Below are 20,813 nucleotides of genomic sequence, written 5' to 3' on the forward strand. Positions count from 1 at the left end.
AAATTTTTGTTGCCTCTTCAAAAATTATCAGTTAAAGGTAAACACACTCGTAGAGCGAAGCGAATTTGATCTGAGCTGAATATTTAGTAAAGCTACAGTTTAAGTATATTAATATTATAAATTCGAAAATAACTCTGACAGTTTGTTACGCTTTCACGGCTAAACCACTGAACTCATTATGATAAATTTTGGTAAAGAGTATGCTTAAATCCCAAGTATGGACGTCGACTCCTTTTATCATACCTTATACCTGTCAAACTCCTCCCCCCCCCATAATATGTGGCTGAAGCCGCGGATGTAAAACTAGTAGTTTATAAATATGTTAAATTAATTTTGTTTAATATGTGACCTTATAAATATTATAAATCATTTTAGATATCATTTCAAAAACACTATATTTTATTCCATAATAATAATGATATAACGTTAATCACACTGCTATAGCCATAGCTTTATATATTTCAGATTCCATTCGCTATCGCTTCGCTTCACCTCACATGTGGTGTAGTACACTGACTTCTTCGCAGACGCTTTCTCTTCGCTTGGTCATGCAGATGTTCGACTAACTCTTTCATATATTTGAGATGAAAATGTAGGTCACAGTCAAATGTTATTATAGGCACAAAGGTAAACATCTTAGTTGGCGGCACACTTTGTTGTATTAGAAATCGTTATAGTTAACCAGCGCCAATATCTAGGTCCAAGGTGTACACTACCATCAGACTAAATATTTGCTTTTTTATGTTTGTTACTTCAAAACTTTTGATTATAAAATGATATGGAAATTTCTTTCTTATTTCAAAGTATAATAATATATATAATAGCCAAATATATGTAATAGCCGATAGACACATACATATGATGTTTAAAATATGTTATTTGTTATTAAACACATACATATATATTTTATAAACCAGGATAATTTATAACAAGCTAGCTATAAAACAACTCAGTTGAGTTACTCAGTGATGCTAGTATTATTTATAATCAGATACTTATATTAAGTTTAATATAAGTACCTGATTATAAATAATACTAGCTACCCGATGCGGCTTCACACGGGTAGAATTATGGCATATAAAACGTTCATATCGTATCATATATATATATATGTATATACAATGGATTAAGCGGCTCGCGTCCAGCTCCCAGTCGGCATGATTTTTTGTGACGTCAACATTCGTTGTTATATTTCAGCCAATTTTCACATAATAATAATAATGAATGTATCAATTATTCCATTGGTGAAAACCGTATGAAAATCTGTTGAGTAGGTTTTGAGTTTATCGCGTTCAGAGAGATAGGTAAACGCGACGGGGAATTTTATAATTTGTAGTGATAGGAATTGTCGAAGAAAATAATGATAACAAATGTTAGACGTGGTTACTGGTGTAATTGTTTTTAATGCAATGATTTTAAAGCGTAACTTTGAATGCAACGTATATAACAATAAATATAACATTCATATAAATAAATGTAACAATGTAAAATAAATAAATGTAACATTCATATATGTAACATTTCTGACGCAAGAATGTTTTGTATACAATGACACGAAGGACGTAGGTGTATAAATTTTTTTGAGTTTATGTTTCGTCCGGAATAAATAAGCTTAAGCTTCCACTGGATCAGCATTATAAATGTAAAAGAAGGTAGAGGGAAAAATTACAAAACTCGCTATACATTTGCCCGCGGCGTCGCGCGTTGCGTGTCGCATAATCGTATTTTAAATGAAATCGCTTTGTCGTGCCGCCTTTTAATTTTAAGTTCACTGGGGCAAGGCGTTCTAAGTCGGATACTGAAAATGTTATTCGAAATTAAATATTTGAATTTGGAATTTAATTTTATCACATTTAAATCGAAAGTTAAAAAATTCAACATAAACGGCTTATTGCACAATACATTCGTATTCGTTTATTTACATCCCATGTGTTTAATTCAATATTATATATTTATCTATATTATTGGCTATGTGTTTCTTAAAAAAGAGTATCCACTGTAAGTTTTATTTAAGCTTATAAAATTACAAAGGTGCTTGCTAGTAAGAACTTATTTAAAATAAAATCAATTTTCATTTTGATATATTTAAAAAAAATCACGTTGTTATTTTGTAGAAATCAAAAATGCCTATGCATGAATTGAAAATATATGTTCTTGTTAAATGAAAAAGTATAGTCAGCAGAAACAATTGTAATAAGCGAGCATCGAATACATAACCAGTTCGCTGACTACACTTATAACTTTAACGGTGACTAATTAAAATAAAATCTTATTTCATTTTATTAGCTGGTTTGGTCACATTGCAGGATACTAACAAGATAGGAATCCATGGCCCTTAAGGTGTTTCCGTCGTAATGTGTCTGTGTTTTTTTGTTTGATTTACTGGTGGTAGAGTTGTGCAAGCTCGTCTGGGTGGGTACCACCTACTCATCAGATATTCTACCCCAAAACAGCAGTACTTGGCATTGTTGTGTTCCGGTTTGAAAGGTGAGTGAGCCAGTGTAATTACAGGCACAGGACATAACGTCTTAATTCCCAAGGTTGGCGGCGCATTGGCAATGTAAGCGATGGTTAACATATCTTACAATGCCAATGTCTATGGGCGTTGGTGACCACTTATCTTCAGGTGGCCCATATGCTCGTCCGCCTGTCTAATCTATATAAAAAATCAATAATTAGGAAAGAGACTCGTTATTATCATTATCAGTATAGTTAGTACATTTAACCGAGATGACCCAGTCGTTAAAATTCGTGAATCTTAACCAAAGACGGCGCGGTTATTCCAATTTCTAATTCCAATAAGTTTTATGCATATTTGTAGTCACACTTTTAAGCTTTTTGATTCTGATACCTTATTAGGTTTAAGTTTTTCTGTTGACATCATCTATATACTCAACTTGAGCAACAGTGGTTTGAAATTAAGATTAAAAGATGCATAATTGCTGTAGGAGTCATCTACCAACCTCCCAAATTTAGTTTTAGCACATTTTTATCTACGCTAGATGACAATCTATCATTTTTAACACCAAAATATGAATACGTATTTGTAACTGGTGACATAAACATTGATTAAATTCGCATGGATATACTATATGATATGCATAAACTTTTACTGCACTGAATGTAGCGTTTGTGTTGGCAGCATATGTACAAGGCGTAGACTGAAAAGCAGTCTAGCTGAGACTACGACCTTTTCACCAAATTATGATATTATTAACTCTTTTTTATGGTTTTGTACCTTAATTTTTTTGTCATTGTTTATTTTTGGTGAATAAAGTTAATTATTTATTATATAAAACAAGTATCTATATATGTATAGATTTAAGCACTTTTTTAATAACCAACAAACACGTTTCCAATTTTTTTATTTTATACAAGACAGGAACGACAGGACGAGAAAAAAAATAAAAATAATGTAAGAATGCCTCAAAAATGCTTACAAGAGCATTCTCGTCCGTTCGTATCGTTGAAATATATTTTGATTTTTGGAAAACAATACACGCGAAACTGTTAAAAAATTGGTAATCGAATTATTGTCGATGATTGAATTTTTTTTAACTAACCGACTTAAAAATAAATTTTAATGTTCTAAATTCGGTTATTTTTATGTATCCTCCGAACTTGGTCATTTATGAGTAAGTAAGTAACAGCCTATAAATGTCCCACTGCTGGGCTAAGGCCTCCTCTCCCTTTTTGAGGAGAAGGTTTGGAGCTTATTTCACCACGCTGCTCCAATGCGGGTTGGTGGAATAAACATATGGCAGAATTTCGATGAATTAGACACATGCAGGTTTTCTCACGATGTTTTCTTTCACCGAAAAGCACGAGATGAATTATAAACAGAAATTAAGCACAAGAAAATTCAGAGGTGCTTGCCCGGGTTTGAACCCACGTTTATCGGTTCGGTCGGTAGATTCACGCGTTCTTACCACTGGACCATCTCGTCATTTATGAACCGATTTGGAATATATATATATTTGACTTCCCATTTGATTCTATTTAAATTTGCAAAAACACACCACCCCTGTTTTAGAATATCTTCTGACATATACAGGCTACCTCACGATGTACCTCCGTTCGAAGAAAAAAAAAGGAATTCAATACATAAAAATGTAATAATATAATCATTAATCTAATTCGCACTCTTTACTTCTTAGTTAAAATACACATGATTGGATTCGTATGCATATACATATAAAATAGCTTGGTGGTAGCTTTGTGCAAGCCTAAGTAGGTACCACCCACTCATCAGAGATTGTTCCGCCAAGCAGCAATACTTGCCATTATTGTGTTCCAGTTTGAAGAAGGGTAAGTGAGCCAGTGTTATTACACGCACAACATCTTAATTCTCATGCAGTGGTGGTGGTTGGTGGCCAATGACCAATGTCCATCCGGTGGCTCATAAGACAGTCAGTATAGCTATTTAAAAAAAAAAAACCTAAAATAAGTATTATACGTATGATTTTAATAACAAGTCCCTATGTTTGAACAAACCAAGGGTCTGCTGTCACTACATTGCCCGGATAAGCTTTTAATTCGTTAAAACAATACCTCGCGGGTTGTTAGACGTTTTGTGAATTTAAAATAAATGGTACTTATATAGATTTTTTAATTATAACAACTACTGCAATTTGAAAAATAAATTAAGTCGAATCTAATACATTTTAATGCTAAACTAAAAGAAGACGAATGATTGTTTAACTAATCACTGTCATTATTGTTTATCATTGTTGATTTGACATTCGAAAGAAAAAAAGCCAAATGATTGTTTGACTAACCATTGTCATTATTGATTTTTTTGATTGTCATTATTGATTTGACATTCGAAAGAAAAAAACCAAATGATTGTTTGACTAACCATTGTCATTATTGATTTTTTTGATTGTCATTATTGATTTGACATTTGAAAGAAAAAACCAAATGATTGTTTGACTAACCATTGTCATTATTGATTTTTTTTATTGTCATTATTGATTTGACATTCGAAAGAAAAAAACCAAATGATTGTTTGACTAACCATTGTCATTATTGATTTTTTTGATTGTCATTATTGATTTGACATTCGAAAGAAAAAAACCAAATGATTGTTTGACTAACCATTGTCATTATTGATTTTTTTGATTGTCATTATTGATTTGACATTCGAAAGAAAAAAACCAAATGATTGTTTGACTAACCATTGTCATTATTGATTTGACATTTGAAAGAAGAAGGCACTTGTTTCACTAATCACTAGCTCAACGACGTTCATAAGTAAGGCTGAATAATCTTAATATCCTATCGAATATGAATTTATAGACTAACTATGTATACATATAACGAAACTCCAGTGCATTCTCGGGGCCGTATTCCGTTGGGACGGCAATCCGACCAGTTTTCCTCATCCGGGCAGCTACTGAGAATTCTCTGATATAAAATCCAATATCTTTATTCAGCCTAACTCTGGATATTTATCTCGCGATCTGTACACGCTATCAACTGTATCAATGAAACAATCAGATTCGTCTAATATTGTTTTAATAATCTAGATAACTCACGTAGTAATCTTTATAGATAATGATGTTATTTTTATGTTTCCGCAACTGAAACTGAATTTGTATTTAATATAAATTTGATTCGAAATTAAATTGAAAAAATGGTTGCTATTATTGTTTTTTATATTTATTTAATTTTATATAAAATATAGTAAGGACACGTAAAGATTGTTTTATTCTCTCTGTGTCTCTCTTTTGATTTAATTTGGTATAATTTCACTTGTGTTTTCCATCATTCTACTTTTAGTATAATTAATCATGTAATATTAAATAATATTAATGATTAAGTTATATTAATATTTCTTATTTTATTTAATGAAACAAAACCATTTACCTCCAAAAATGAATGAATCAATATTAGCTATGCCTACCCCTATGACAAAACGAGGCCTTCAGCTATCAACAAAGAGGAAAAATAGTTGAAAGGTGGTGAAATATATTTGATATATGTCTTATACTTGGATAATATACGCACTACTTGTTTCTTCACTCGGTTCAAGAAATGTCCATCTTTAAAGCCACAATTTTTTTTATAAATATCCTGACTACTATGTTGACGTGTAAAGTTATGAAAAAAGTATAACTAAATAATTACGTTTTTTAAGGAAATAATATATTTAAAAACATAATTGTGTTGTGCGAAGTTCGTACATTGTTGCTAGTCATAAAAAATACAGTTCAATGTCCTTTGTAAACGCTAAGGTACATTAAGAAAGGAATTTTTATGACATACTGTTTAATAACCTAATCTAATTATGAAATACTTGTTCAACAACGGTTTATTTAAAAGGGGTAGCTTTTTGTGAGTGAAATTGGCTTTTTTTTTTAAATTAATTACTGAAATGACAGCGAACGGACAAAACTTGAGTGAGTCAGTGTAACTGTAGGCACAAGAGATATTACATCTTGATTTCCAAGGTCAGTGGCGCATTATGGCCTATGGCCACTATTATGGCATATTTTCCCGTCGTGTATTTACAGGTTTTGAACCTACAAACTCGACATCTGCGACCATACAAGTAAGCCAGTAGAGTAACAAAACAGTAAAAAATTCATAATGTGAATGGGAAGGTCACAAGTTTTCGAGTAGTCCAACATTTCAGCTTTAGGTAATATTAGTTGCTGTGTATAGTATAATACGTGTAAATTGAGTATGATTTGTATGTGTGCGTTTATAATTTTAATTGCCTGTATGGAATTTTAGTATTGCAGTAATGAAATTCACTTAAATTTTATAATATCATATTACGGTAATAGAGTTGTTGAGCTAATTAAATTATTTAACATCGACAATGTTATGATTTACGTCATTATTATTTTAATGTAAAAAGAAAATTAACATCTTGTAAATGACCCACTGCTGGGCTAAGGCCTTCTCTCTCACTACACATGAAGCATATCTCAAGTTTCCTCACGATATTTTGCTTCACAGCCAAACACGAGATTAACTATAAGCACAAACTAAACACATAAAAGTTCAATTTTTCTTGTCGGGTTTGATCCCGTAAATTATATTAAGATTGTCATATTCTAATAACTAAGCCATCTCAGCTCGGAAATAATATAACAAGTTGCTATTTAACTTTTTTGAACACCTCTATAATTAACTTTATGTATATTTTATGTATATTTGTAAAGTCATGTATAATTTTTGAACGATGAATGTAACGCATTGTTTAAATTTAATTTTGAACTCATTCCGGACATCCGACTAATTTGTTAACAAAACGTGATTGATAACAAAAATAAAAAAATCATTTAAAATAACATTGAAAAAATATACATTTTATGTTGCCATTTCACTTTACGATGTTCTTTTTTAGTTTCTCTATCATAATTAATATCCAAATGAATGATACAATAAAAAGAAAATAAATAAAATGATACATTAATCATACTGTTAATGTGAACAAAACGAAAATATATTCAATTTAGTTGCATATACTCTTTTACAGACTGGCCTAGGCCAGTCACGAGGAACCCTCACTCTAACTATTTCAATCAGTGTTAAACATGTTCAATGCTATAAGTCGAGATGGCCCAGTGGTAAGAACGCGTGAATCTTAACCGATGAACGTGGGTTCAAACCCGGGCAAGCATCTCTGAATTTTCATGTGCTTAATTTCTTTTTATAATTCATCTCGTGCTTTTCGGTGAAGGAAAACATCGTGAGGAAACTTGCATGTGTCTAATTTCATCGAAATTCTGCCACATGTGTATTCCACCAACCCGCATTGGAGCAGTGTGGTGGAATAAGCTCCAAACCTTCTCCCCAAAAAGGGAGAGGAGGCCTTAGCCCAGTAGAGGGACATTAACAGGCTGTTACTGAGGCATATATTTCAGGAGTACTCGGTGGTAGGACTTTGTGCAAGCGACCCACTTATCACGTGTTCTACCGCCAAACATCAATATTTTAGTGAGCCAGTATTACTACAGGCACAAGGGACATAACTCCTGAGTTACCAAGGTTGGTGGCATATTGGAGATACAAGGGATAATTAATATTTCTTACGGTGTGAATGTCAATGGACGGTGGTGACCAGCGTCAGCCTACCTATGATACATATAAAAAAATGTCGCGTGTTCAAAGAGAAGCCTTCAATTTTCAAGAGTTAATTACTTTATTTCTATCAAGATAAAATATATTTATTGTTAAATAAAATGTAATTTCTTTTTAGTTAAAATTTACGCGTACAGATGACACGCGATACGCTTTAAATATTAATGATTGCAGTGATGTGACGTCATAATGTGTTTTTATTGTAAAAGGGTGATAGCTGATAAATTATGAACTACAGTTTCCCGTTTTCAGTTAATTAAATTTACATAATTTGAAGCCTTTTGTAGTTGTGTTAGTATAACACGAATAAATAGTGGATAACAATATACAGGTAGGTACATCTTTTATTCCCTTAGCGGAAGTATACGGTGCGGAATCTAAGGCTATATTACTAAGACACAAACGTATACTAGTTACTAAGGTTTTTAGTAAATGTCTACGAATATAATGGAGCAAAGATTACATAAAGATATAATGTGAGTGTTAAAAAAAATATCATAAAAAAGTCTAAATATGAATTAAAGAATATTTGTAACAACGCACAGTGTGTTTGTGTTAAACGTTCCTAATGCACGTGTTCCACTTCTGTCACATTTAGTGATAAGTTTTTTTTTTTTTTTGATAAATTTTGGAGAGTATTCGTGCATTTTAAATGCTTAATTTTGTAGTATTAATCTACTATTAGTCATGTAGTATATTGTTAGTGGAGTGTTTTAAATTTCTTATCGAATCTATTGTGAAGAATAATAATATCATACGTGTCATGTCATTTTCAGTGATATCTATCATAATTTATGTATTTTCTTAGGCGTTCAAAGGTCAATAAACCCTTAATACTAATAGCAAAATCTGAAAGATGTTCACGATATGATCGCGATGAGGACCCGAGAGAAACCAAGACGAATCGCACACCATTTGTCAAGTTAATAATAACATTGAAGTACCGATGACAAAAAAATTAAAAAAATAAATTTTCGTTTAATGCTTAAGCCGTGAATTTATACATTATATTGAATAAATAAATTGATAATATTTATTGTTATAAGAAAATTGACTTAGTGACCTTATTACTTGTGGATCGACTTAACACATATGTACCATTAAATATCTTTTACTTAATATTGTCGTGTTTTTTTTTTTTTATATTCGCCGGGAGGGCAAATGACTCTACTCCACCTGATGGTAAGTGGTAGTAGAGTCCAAACGCGACGACGGCCAGTACAGACGGGAAAAACGTTCTGCACTAGCCGCCTTCGCCTTGCCGGCCCGCAAGATGCCTCTTCACGCCTCGTTTGAAGGAACCCGGGTTGTAAGAGGAGGGGAACACGTGAGCTGGTAAGGAATTCCATTTTTTGGTAGTGCGACAAAGAAAGGAGTTGCCAAATTTCTTTGTTCGCGATCGAATTGATGTCACAGTTAGGCGGTGACATCGAGAACCAGCTCGCGTGGACTTAAGAAGGAAGAGGGAAGCGGGAATTAGAGAGGTTCCAACTGGAAGGATGAGTGAACTAGTGTAACTATAAGTTCAAGAGACAGAACAACTTAGTACCCAAAGTTTGTGGCGCATTGGAGATGTAAGGAACGGTTAATAATAAATTTCTTACAGTGCCAATTTATACGGGCGGCGACCACTTACCATTGTGTGTGCCATTCGCCTGTCCGCCCACCAATTATGTTAAAAAACATATCTGTCATGGAGCCTGAAGTTTCCTCTGATTACTACACGGTTGTGTGAACTCAGTACTCTTATAAGAAAACTATATATCATGGCAAAAACAAGTACCATCCACAACACATTTATTAAATATATCGTGCTTAATTTGTGTTTATAAATCATCTCGTGTTCCGTGGTGAAAGAGGCAAAGATGACTTCGACGTATCATAATTATATCGTAATTTAAAATAATAAGACTCTGTTTTGCGGACCCTACCGCTACAGTACCGCAGTCTATTGAGTCATTCCTCTTATCAGCACCTGCATTCATTCCTTATTAACTTCGCGCTGTAAATCTCGTTATTAATCCGATTCGACTTGCTTTACCAAGAATAATTTATTGTAAATGCATTCATGATATTGATGAAATGAATACAACTGTGTAGTAATATTAGTAGCTGTAAATTTGCATATTTATCCAACAGCCGTACAGCTAAGGAGGGTGTGGTATTTACATAGATATTCTAACGCTAAGCAGCAATACTTAGAATGGTTGCGTTCCGGTTTGAAGTATAAGTGAGCCATTATAACTACAGGCACAAGGGACATGACGTCTTCGTTCCTAAGGTTGGTGTTGCATGGGCGATGTAAAGTAAAGTAACAGACTGTGAGGCTACTACTTTTTTGAGGAGAAGGTTTGGAGCTTATTCCACCGCTGTTTCAATTCGGGTTTGTGGAATACACATGTAGCAGAATTTTAGTAAAATTAGGTACATGCAGGTTTCTTCAAGGTGTTTTCCTTCACCGTCTAGCACGAGATGAATTATAAACACAAATTAAACACATGAAATTCAGTGGTACTTACCCGGGCTTGAACTCACGATCATCGGTTAAGATTCACGCGTTCTAACCGTAAAGATTGGATAATATTTATTACATAGCCAATGTATATCGGGGTGGTGACCACTTAACATCAGGTGGCCAAATTGGCCCGTCAACCTACCTATAAAAATAATCACTTCTTTAATATTATTTGGAGTAAACTTTACAGGTTATATAGTAAGACATGGAGAAGACAATGAAAGCCAAAATTTCATAATACTTATTCAACTTTAATGTAATTTCTTAAGGTTAAAATAAAAATTGTGTATAGACAAAATAAATGATTATTTATTATTCTTTAAAATTGGGTGTGGCCCTTTTGCCTTTAGTAGGGCTCAATAATGTTTGTAATATAATAAAAAGAAACGGACTGATTTTGAAAAACAAAAATCCTACATTATTGTACCCTCTAATAGCAATACAAATAAGGGTCCATAATACTAATACATATATATCTTATATATTATATATTTGCGTGTTTATACGACCGAACAAAGCTTGAGAGAGACTTAGTTTTATAAGTGGCTAAGTAACGGAAGCTTACGAAGTTGTCGATTTGCTTCCAACTACTTGAAAACTTTAACAGAAAGCTTATAATAAGTTTCATTAACATAAAATAATGTCTCTCAAGATTATATTATCAATTTACTCGTTCATTTTATAGAATCTCAAATAGTAGGACTCATCTCATACTTTGTAGCGATGACGTCATCATGGAATACATGTCGACGATATTTTGTAGCATATGATGATGTCCGCCTGATCCATTTCGACCACGGCGATCAGTCTCAAGAGATTAGCCAACTAAGACAGTTCGGGCGCAGGACTAACGGCTGTACTGACTTTCAAGACACGGGGTTGTACACAGACAATTATTGACTGAAAAACCCAATAACTTTTGATATTATGAGGACCTCGGGGTCTGCGGCCTTATATCTAGTAGATAAATGAGGCAGTTTTTGAAGCATATATACTAGGGCTAGATAGTAAATTTAGCTGTTTATAAATATATTTTTATATATTATTTTATATATCTACATATATTTATCTAGTGTACATGATTTGTAAATTTTTGAAAATATTTAAACAGTAACAAGTAATTTAAACTGTAACCAAAAAATCCATTATAGATCACGTTTTGACTAATATACCAGAAAACATCTTTCACATGGCTGTATTAGACACGCCTTTATCGGACCACAAACAGATATATTTAGATATTAAAATGACAAAACAACAAATGAAAAGAGACAAACGCGAATACTTAGCAACTAATTATGAAGCCCTATACAAATCAGTCAAGGACACTCCAATCATAAATGAACAATGCATTTATGAGATTTTGGAAAACTATATCATAACTAAAATTAAAGAAAATAAAACTATAAAAATAAAAGTTCTAAACAAACCAAGAGAAGACTCGATAATATAGGGCTGTAATAAGTAGTATATTTAATAGAAATATTGCTTGGAGTCACCACAAAAAAGATCCTAAGAATTCTGAAATTGGATCGATCTACAATATCAGTTAATGTGGTCTCACCGCTATGCGTTGCATTGTAAGTTTTTATAGCATGCGTAATTATTACTTTTCTAATACTACCTACATCTTTTTTAATATTGTTAACTACTTTAATTTACTGTATCCGAGACACTATCTTTATTTTTAACTTAAATTAACGTAAAAAATTGTATATTTCTCATTTTAAGTGATTTTTTTGTATTCTTTATGAGAAATAAATGTCTATAAACCGAAATAATTGATCACATTGTGAGGCCGTCACATCAAATCAAGTGTTGATGTATTTATAAAAAAATACTGTATTCAAGTAAACTGTTACTAGTATTTCTGAGTCGTATTATAAGATTAAATTAAAAAGATACACAATTGGATTATACATTTTCAAGGTGTCGACGACATGTTCTCTTCCTCTTCTAAGTTAGAATTAGCTTATGGTTAAGTTATTTATATGTGTTGTGTTTAGCAAACGGCTAATATTGTGATGATCATTTTTGTAAGTTAAGGTTTTGCTTTTTTTAAGTTTATGTACATCTGTCTTTCCTGAAAATAAAATCATTTTTTATAATCATAATCTATAAAAAAAGTTATAAGTAAATAATAATTATTATTAGAGCTGAACGAAACTCGGTTACCCAGGTATTGTCTATAGGTAAAATACTAAATTGATTTTGTTAAAACTTGGAATAAAGCAGCATATGGGCCACCTGGGTTAGAAGTATTTATTTACAACAAAATTATATTTATCAGAAAATACGTAAGTCGTTTATCCTTCGTCTGATGAGAGTGAAGGAAAAGAGAGTGATTTGAGCATTATAATATCTCTTTTTTTATATAGAATAGGAAGGCGGACGAGCATGTAGGCCACCTGATGGTAAGTGGTCACCAGCGCCCATAGACATTGGCATTGTAAGAAATGTTAACCATCGCTTACATCACCAATGCACCACCAACCTTGGGAACTTAAGATTTTATCTCCTTTGTGCCTGTAATTGCACTGGCTCACTCACCCTTTAAACCGGAACCCAACAATACCGAGTTCTGTTGTTTGCGTTAGAATATGTGAATAGTGGGTGGTGCCTACCCAGACGAGCTTGCACAAAGCTCTATCACCAGTAAAAAATATAGGTTTTATTATATCTCACCCGGAAAAAAACTTATAGTTATGTAGTAGTTCCACGTGGTCTTACAGTCTTACATCGCTGCTCCGGAGCGTGATGCTATATAGTCAATAACCTCAATTAATGGGCTATCTAATGTAAAAATGTTTTAATGAATCTGTTGATATTTCATGAGATCACCGAGTTAAAACAAACAAACTTTTCTATATTATTTTAGATGTATAAACTAAAATCGCACTCATATCGACAAGTCTCACGGTTCAGAACCAAAACTATCACATAGAATGTGGCTCAAATAGTGAAATTAAATATGATAATGGCTACGTGATTGATAACAAATTGACATTAAAATTAATATAGAGTATATATTCGATGATGACATTAAAATACGGTATCGCACGATCAAACGTGTTTCATATCGATATCGCTTAATAATAAGCTTAAAAGAACTTAGATGGTAATCACAAATCTAATGAAGAGTGCAAGTTTCATGTGCTTTATTTGTCCTTGAAATTAGCTTCGTGGTAAGCGGTGATGGAAAACATAGTAAGTCTGCATGTGTGGGAGGAGCCACATGTTTATCTACCAACTTGAATTATACTGTGTCGATATAAAATACTCCAAGCCATAGAAAAGGCGTTATCCTCGTATGGGGCTTTCCAGACTGTTACTTCATTTTTTTCATATTTTATATATATTCAGCTTCGCCGGATTAAATAAGGTATTACATAATACATACCGTAAAATGGCTCGTCCCGGCTTTGCACGGATTGAATAAGGATAAGATAACATAACTGGATTGGTTTACGGGGCGCACGTCAGTAAAACTCCTGTCTGCATGATTTTTATCAATATTTTCAATATTTATCGCTATTTCAACCAACTCACAAAATACATCAATAAATTATACATCTAAACCTTCCTCACAAATGACTTCGTCCATCAATGAAAACCGTATGAAATTATATAAAGTAGTTTCGAGTTTCCAGAAAGACAAACAGACAGACGCGGTAACAATACTTTGTTTTATAATATGTAGTGATTGTAATAAATCGGATATTAAAACATAATCGTAATTTAATAACCGGTGAACTATGCCATCACATTGGCTTAAAGCATTTGGCCTTTAACAAGAAAACAAATATAGAAATTCTAGTCAAATAACTATATTTATCGAGATAATCTTACGAAACATAGTTTTGCTGAAATAGCTCATATTTGTTATGTATTAAGGTCCAAAATTAATCATACAGGTGACATGTATAATAGCTATAAATTGTTAATTACTCGCTAATGAATACACATCCGATATCTGATGGGAAATTAAATTCTAATACAAGGTGAATATACCTTAGATAATAAAATTTAGAAATGGCATCTTATACGCAGGACAAACAAACAACAAGCTTGTAGAAGTCAATATAGTGAGTTGGTAGTAGAACTTTGCAAAGGCCAGTTTAAATAGGTACCCATTAATTATTCTACCGCAAAACAGAATTACTAATTAATATTGTTCTGTTACCGTTTAAGGGCAAAGGTTTGTGGGGCATTGGTGTTGTAGAGAAGTGTTGATAAATCAAAAATCAATATCAAAATACTTTATTCAACATAGAAGCATTACACTTACTTAATGATAGTCGAACTACCGGTTCGGAAAAGAAACATCCAGCTCTGTTAAGAACCGGTGAAATAAGCTGATTTTTTTCTATCATGTTTCATTTACAAATTGTCAGTGTAAAATAATAGCTTAAAGGCGATCGTTTCGTTCCCAAAATGTGCTATCATTCATAAATTCATAAATTGTATAATATTGATAGTATTTACATTATATGTATTACAGTTCCAATGCCTATGGGCGGTGGTGACACCTACCGTCAGACAACCCATTTTTCAGTCTGCCTACCTATTATAAATAAAATAGACACAGCGACTCTTTCAATAACTTTACAATATCATATTACAACAATCGTTACTAATATCACGAATGTAAGAGATTTGTTTGTTTTTTACCCTTAACTACTTAAGCGATCCTCATGAATTTTTACAATTTGAATGTAGGGTATCTAGTAAAGCACCTCCCCACCATCCCCCACCCTAACCACCACACGCGTGCGAAGTCGCGTGCGGAACTAATAAGTAATTACTCAGCCGAGAAAATAATAATTTTTATTTCTTATTAATTTTATTTGATAGTTTTGAAGTATAAACTAAATTCGATCCCATTTCCGATTAATACAGTTTTGAGGTACAAGGAATATTGTTTTGGCGGTTACGACAAACATCACAACGTGTTGCCTATCTCTATTATAATCTTTTTTTCTTTTATATTCACACAGTAATCCGAGACATGTGGCGTACCGACACAGAAATAGGTCAAATATGTTTATAGGGTAACGAGCACTATTATTGAACATTGATTGTTATATTTTCATCATGATATAAAATAAATTTATTTCTATACCTATATACCTAACACTTGTTGCCCCCTTTCTCAAACTATTATTTCATTAAGAAAACCTCTTTTTTTTCCTCGAAATTGGCATGTTTTGTGACATTAGACGTTGTTTTGCTACTTGTGCATAATCCTTAAATAGTACTTATCCGTGTAGTGATGGAGAAAGTATTCACAGCCCATCTCTCTCCCATAGTTGTAGTAAGAAGAGACTTAGGCATATCTGAGCGACCATCTGTTCATCTGGTGTTAATCACCCGCCTGGCTTGTTACCATAGTACGCAAGTTGAAAAACATCACCAGGTGGCATCAATCCCATCGCGTACGAAGTAATTTGGCTAGTCTTTTCTTTATAACACCTCCAAAAATTGCAATTCTTTACTAGCACACTTGGTATCCTCTTATAAATTGGGTTCCTTCAAACGAGACGTGAAGAGGCATCTTGCGGTCCGGCACGCTGGGGGTGGCTAGGCAGATCATTCTTTCCTGACCTGATACTGACCGAAGTCGCGTTTAAAATAAATTTTGTATAAGACAGGTAGGTGGAGGAGCATACAGGCCACCTGATGGTAGGTGGTTACCAATGAAGAAAAAACGCAGACGAGCCAATATTTCGCCTGATTATATGATAGCTTTGCCAAAATACTCTGACACTGCAAAAAGGGTGACCACTTTTCATACCGTCGACTCTACTATGAAATTTAAAATGTGATGTAACCCCTAGTCTACTAATAATTGAATTGTCTCTCACCTTCTTGCTAGACTATCTTGGTAAAAATTCAAAGCTTACGTCTTATGTACAATAACTATAAATATAAATAACGTTATGCAGTTACAATATACTCTATATGTAATAATACTTAATCAAATCGAACTAGCAAGTATAATTGATAAAGACCTAAGTTAATGTTAAATTAAGTCCTTCAAGTACCAGAACAAGTTTCAAAGTCAGACGAAGTTTTAACTAAGCTCCAGTTAAGCTTGGATATTATTTCTATCATAGCCTCTATTGTATGAACTAATTAGTCGATAACAAAGTTTCTTTGAAACTGTTTATTATTAATTCATTAATATTCTCTAATATAACAAAGTAGGTATTAAAACGGCACCGCCAACTATGGGACCATGACATTAGGTCTTAGGCTTGTGATTACTTACGAATTATCATCATGATAATAACTTGACCACCATGATAACGACTGCCTCGTTGGTCTAGTGGCTTGATGTAAGACCGCAGACCCTGAGGTCCTGGGTTCAATTCCCAGGTCGGGCTAGTAAAAAGTTATTGGCTTTTTCTGTCAGAAAATTCTCAGTAGCATCCCGGAATCTGGAAGTTGGAAGTGTGTACACTCTCGCGCCTCGGAAAGCACATAAAGCAGTTTGTCCAGCGCCTGTACTCTTTACGGTCGTGTCGGATTGCCGTCCCATCGGATTATGAGAGTGAGGGAAGAGAGAGTGCACCAGTGCTTGCGCACACACTTGTGCACTATAATATGTCCTGCGCAGTTGGCTAATCTCTCTGGAGATTGGCCGCCGTGGCCGATATCGATCTGGAGAACATTATTATTATTATTACCACCGTGAAAACCCAGCATATAACTGATGTTTGGAGGAATAACAGATGAGTTGCAGATGCCTACCTAGTAGCTGAAAATAGCAATTTTTATATTTTAATATCCGATCCCAATAAATATCCAATAGAAGCAGATATACGACGTATGTCAATCGAGAGAATTACAAAAAAATTTGGTAGATTGAAATATTTTCATAATGTTATAGTGGAATATGCTTTATATAAGAATATTATGTTTTAATAATACAGTATCTGTTATATATTATTTCAATGAAATTATAAACAAACAAAAATGATACAGAAAACTAACGCACTTGAACTTAAACAATGTTAATAATAAGAACATGTACCCTACTTTCTTAATATAAAAGGTCAACGCCCTCAGCTGTTTTGTAACGAGATAATTTTTTTTACTACTTTCGTTCAGTATTGGTTTACTTGAACGAATCGTCGCTTCCAAATTATTAAGTCGACCGCAGAGATGCCAAGACCTTCTGAATAAATTAATTTCACTTAATCTCATATGATGGGACAGCTTAAATACTTTCAATACTTAACCTAGGCTTATTTACTTAAGTTAATTTCGAATGAATGTTTGTAATACTATATTTTTACTTATATCAATTAAAGCGAGTGTGTTTTTAATTTTGTTAGACTATCTGCTTTGATGATAAGGAAACTTGTAGCAGTGACGAGCTTGAAGAAAGAGAGTGTTTATTTGTTGCAAAAAAGAGACAAACCAAGATATATCAATGGTTAGAACACATGGTCATAATCAAATTGCGGGTTCAAGTTCAGATGAGTAAGTTTTCATGTGCTTAATTTGTGTTTATTATTAATTTCCAAATTTTTTGGAAATCTATATGTGTATCCAATAACTCACATCGCAGCGTGGTGGAATAAGCTTCGGGCTGCCTGAAATAGAGAAGAGCCCTTGGCCGCGCAAAAGGACAATTCTCAACTTGAACAAACGTTATCACATTATAAAACAAATTCCGCCATCGCATCTGTTTGTCTATCTGAAAGCGATAAACTTAAAAACCACGGACCGGTACCGTATGTCCTTCTTTGTACCCCTGACAACGTGTATACCAAATTTCATGATGAGTAGTCAAGCCGAGAAAGCGTAACAAACAAACAAACTCAATTTCGCCTAAGATAAGGATACTATATAACGCATTATTTGACTATCACAAATAAAAAACTACCGTAACCGTAACAGCCTGTGAATGTCCCACTGCTGGGCTAAAGGCCTCCTCTCCTCTTTTTGAGGAGAAGGTTTGGAGCTTATTCCACCACGCTGCTCCAATTCGGGTTGGTAGAATTCACATGTGGCGGAACTTCAGTGAAATTAGACACATGCAGGTTTCCTCACGATTTTTTCCTTCACCGTAAAGCACGAGATGAATTATAATCACAAATTAAGCACATGAAAATTCAGTGGTGCTTGCCCGGGTTTGAACCCACGATCATCGGTTAAGATTCACGCGTTCTTACCACAGGGCCATCTCGGCTTTTTTAAAAAACTACATTAATACCAAAATATTTAGAATTAAATATAACAAAAACATTATGATTACTTAATGTTATAAGCGTTTATATAATCTTGTAAGATTATCAATGGAACGTCTTAAAATTTCAAAACGAAAATGTAATTAAAAAAAAAAGGTGTTGAACGTGTTTTATTTCAGACAGATTTATGTGGCCTTCTGTTCGAAATTTGAAAAGAGGAAAAAGCAAAACACAAAATGGAGGAACACGTGAAATTTATGACTTTAAAATTTGGATGGCTTCACCAACAAATAGCATAAAAGAAATTGTTCCACTTCACTCTTATTGTTCGTTTCGTAGCTGGCGAGTTGGCACGAAATAAATTTAGTTATTTGAAATAGAGCCATTTTAATGGATGCCTGTGATTAATTGCGAAACTTAAAATATGGCTCGCGAATGTGTCTGCGATTACCAGACCGGTTAAAAATCTTAATCTTGATAAATTATCCTGAATAATATGAATAATTCATAGCTTGTTTTCATCTTCAGTATTTTCAAGTCATGCTGTATAAAGTTATTAACAACAATTCATTTTTATCTCTAGCTGTAAGCTATTGAAACACGCCTAACATTAAAATCTTTTTCTTTTTTTTTATTATAGAATAGGAAGGCAGCACTATGCGAACATATGGGCCACCTGATGGTAAGTGGACACCAAACGCCCTTATACATTGGCATTGTAAGAAATGTCAACCATCGCTTACATCGCTAATGCGCCACCGACCTTGGGAACTAAGATGTTATGTCCCTTGTGCCTGTAATTACACTGGCTCACTCACCCTTCAAACCGAAACACAACAATAACAAGTCCTGCTATATTGCGGTAGAATATCTGATGAGTAGGTGGTACCTACCCAGACGAGCTTGCGCAAAGCCCTTACCCTACCCACCAGTAAAATCTAAGTCGTTATAAATTCTTTGCTCGTATTATACACATATATATATATATATATAATACGAGCAAATATACGAGTATATATATATATATATATATATATATATATATATATATACATTAAAATATAAGTAAGTTGTCACCACTGCTCATAGACATTGGTATTGTGAGAAATATTAACCTTCCCGTAGATCCCCGTTACCAATCCCTTGAATAAAGGTCCATGAGCCTGTAGCTACTCTGAAAAACCAGAACGAAACAATACAAAGAATTGCTCTTTGGCGGTAGAATATATGTGAGTGGGTAGTGTCTACCCAGACAGGTTAACACAAAGCCCTACCACTAAGTTACTTACGCTATGTTCATTAAATAAAAAATAGAATAGTTTTAAATAAAAACAATATAAAAATATACCTTATTTAAGTCAGCTCTTATAAGCACTTTCGATTTTATATTTATTGTTAAAATAACTGTTCGGAATATATCTTCTACCTATTCTAATAATCTGCAAAACACTCATTTAATAAAATACAATTATATATTTCATAAATTATGAAAAATAAATAATACTAATTACATGTGTTTATTACCTATAATAAAGTTGTAATTAATAAAATTTATTAACTAGCCGGTTTGCCCGCGTTTGAGGGGAGGGGAGTGTGAGGTAACCCTGACATGCAAAATTTCATGCGGATTGGCTACTACAAAAATATCTGATGATTGGAAAATACCTACCCTAAATCAGACCGTAAACCTAACTAGTTTATAAGAGGTTGTATATATACGAAGACAGCACCTTAAATCTTTGCCAATATTCGTTCACAGTAAATGATAATTAAGTATTTATAAATATAAAAGGAGCTATTTTAAATATTCGATTCTTTTGATAATCAGCTCAGCCTATATTATTGTCCCAGTGAGAAATTTTACTAGCAAGCCTAAACAACACTTGTTGTGTTGTGTTTATTTTCGTTTTTTCTAAATTATGTAATTATTGGACACTTTATTGTACACCACAAACAGAAGAATACAAAACATGTATACAGCCGAAATAAAAGTAGCATACAATTAT

At 33.2% G+C, this 20,813-nt stretch overlaps 1 protein-coding gene across 1 annotated transcript in view; it reads left to right on the forward strand.

The window, feature by feature from the left end:
• LOC126775160 (translin-associated factor X-interacting protein 1-like) overlaps positions 1-20,813 on the forward strand; it is a 425,426-nt gene that overhangs the window by 136,145 nt on the left and 268,468 nt on the right. The gene's annotated exons all lie outside the window — the stretch shown is intronic.

The sequence above is a fragment of the Nymphalis io genome, chromosome 17 (assembly GCF_905147045.1).
Source record: "Nymphalis io chromosome 17, ilAglIoxx1.1, whole genome shotgun sequence".
Lineage (NCBI taxonomy): Eukaryota > Metazoa > Arthropoda > Insecta > Lepidoptera > Nymphalidae > Nymphalis > Nymphalis io.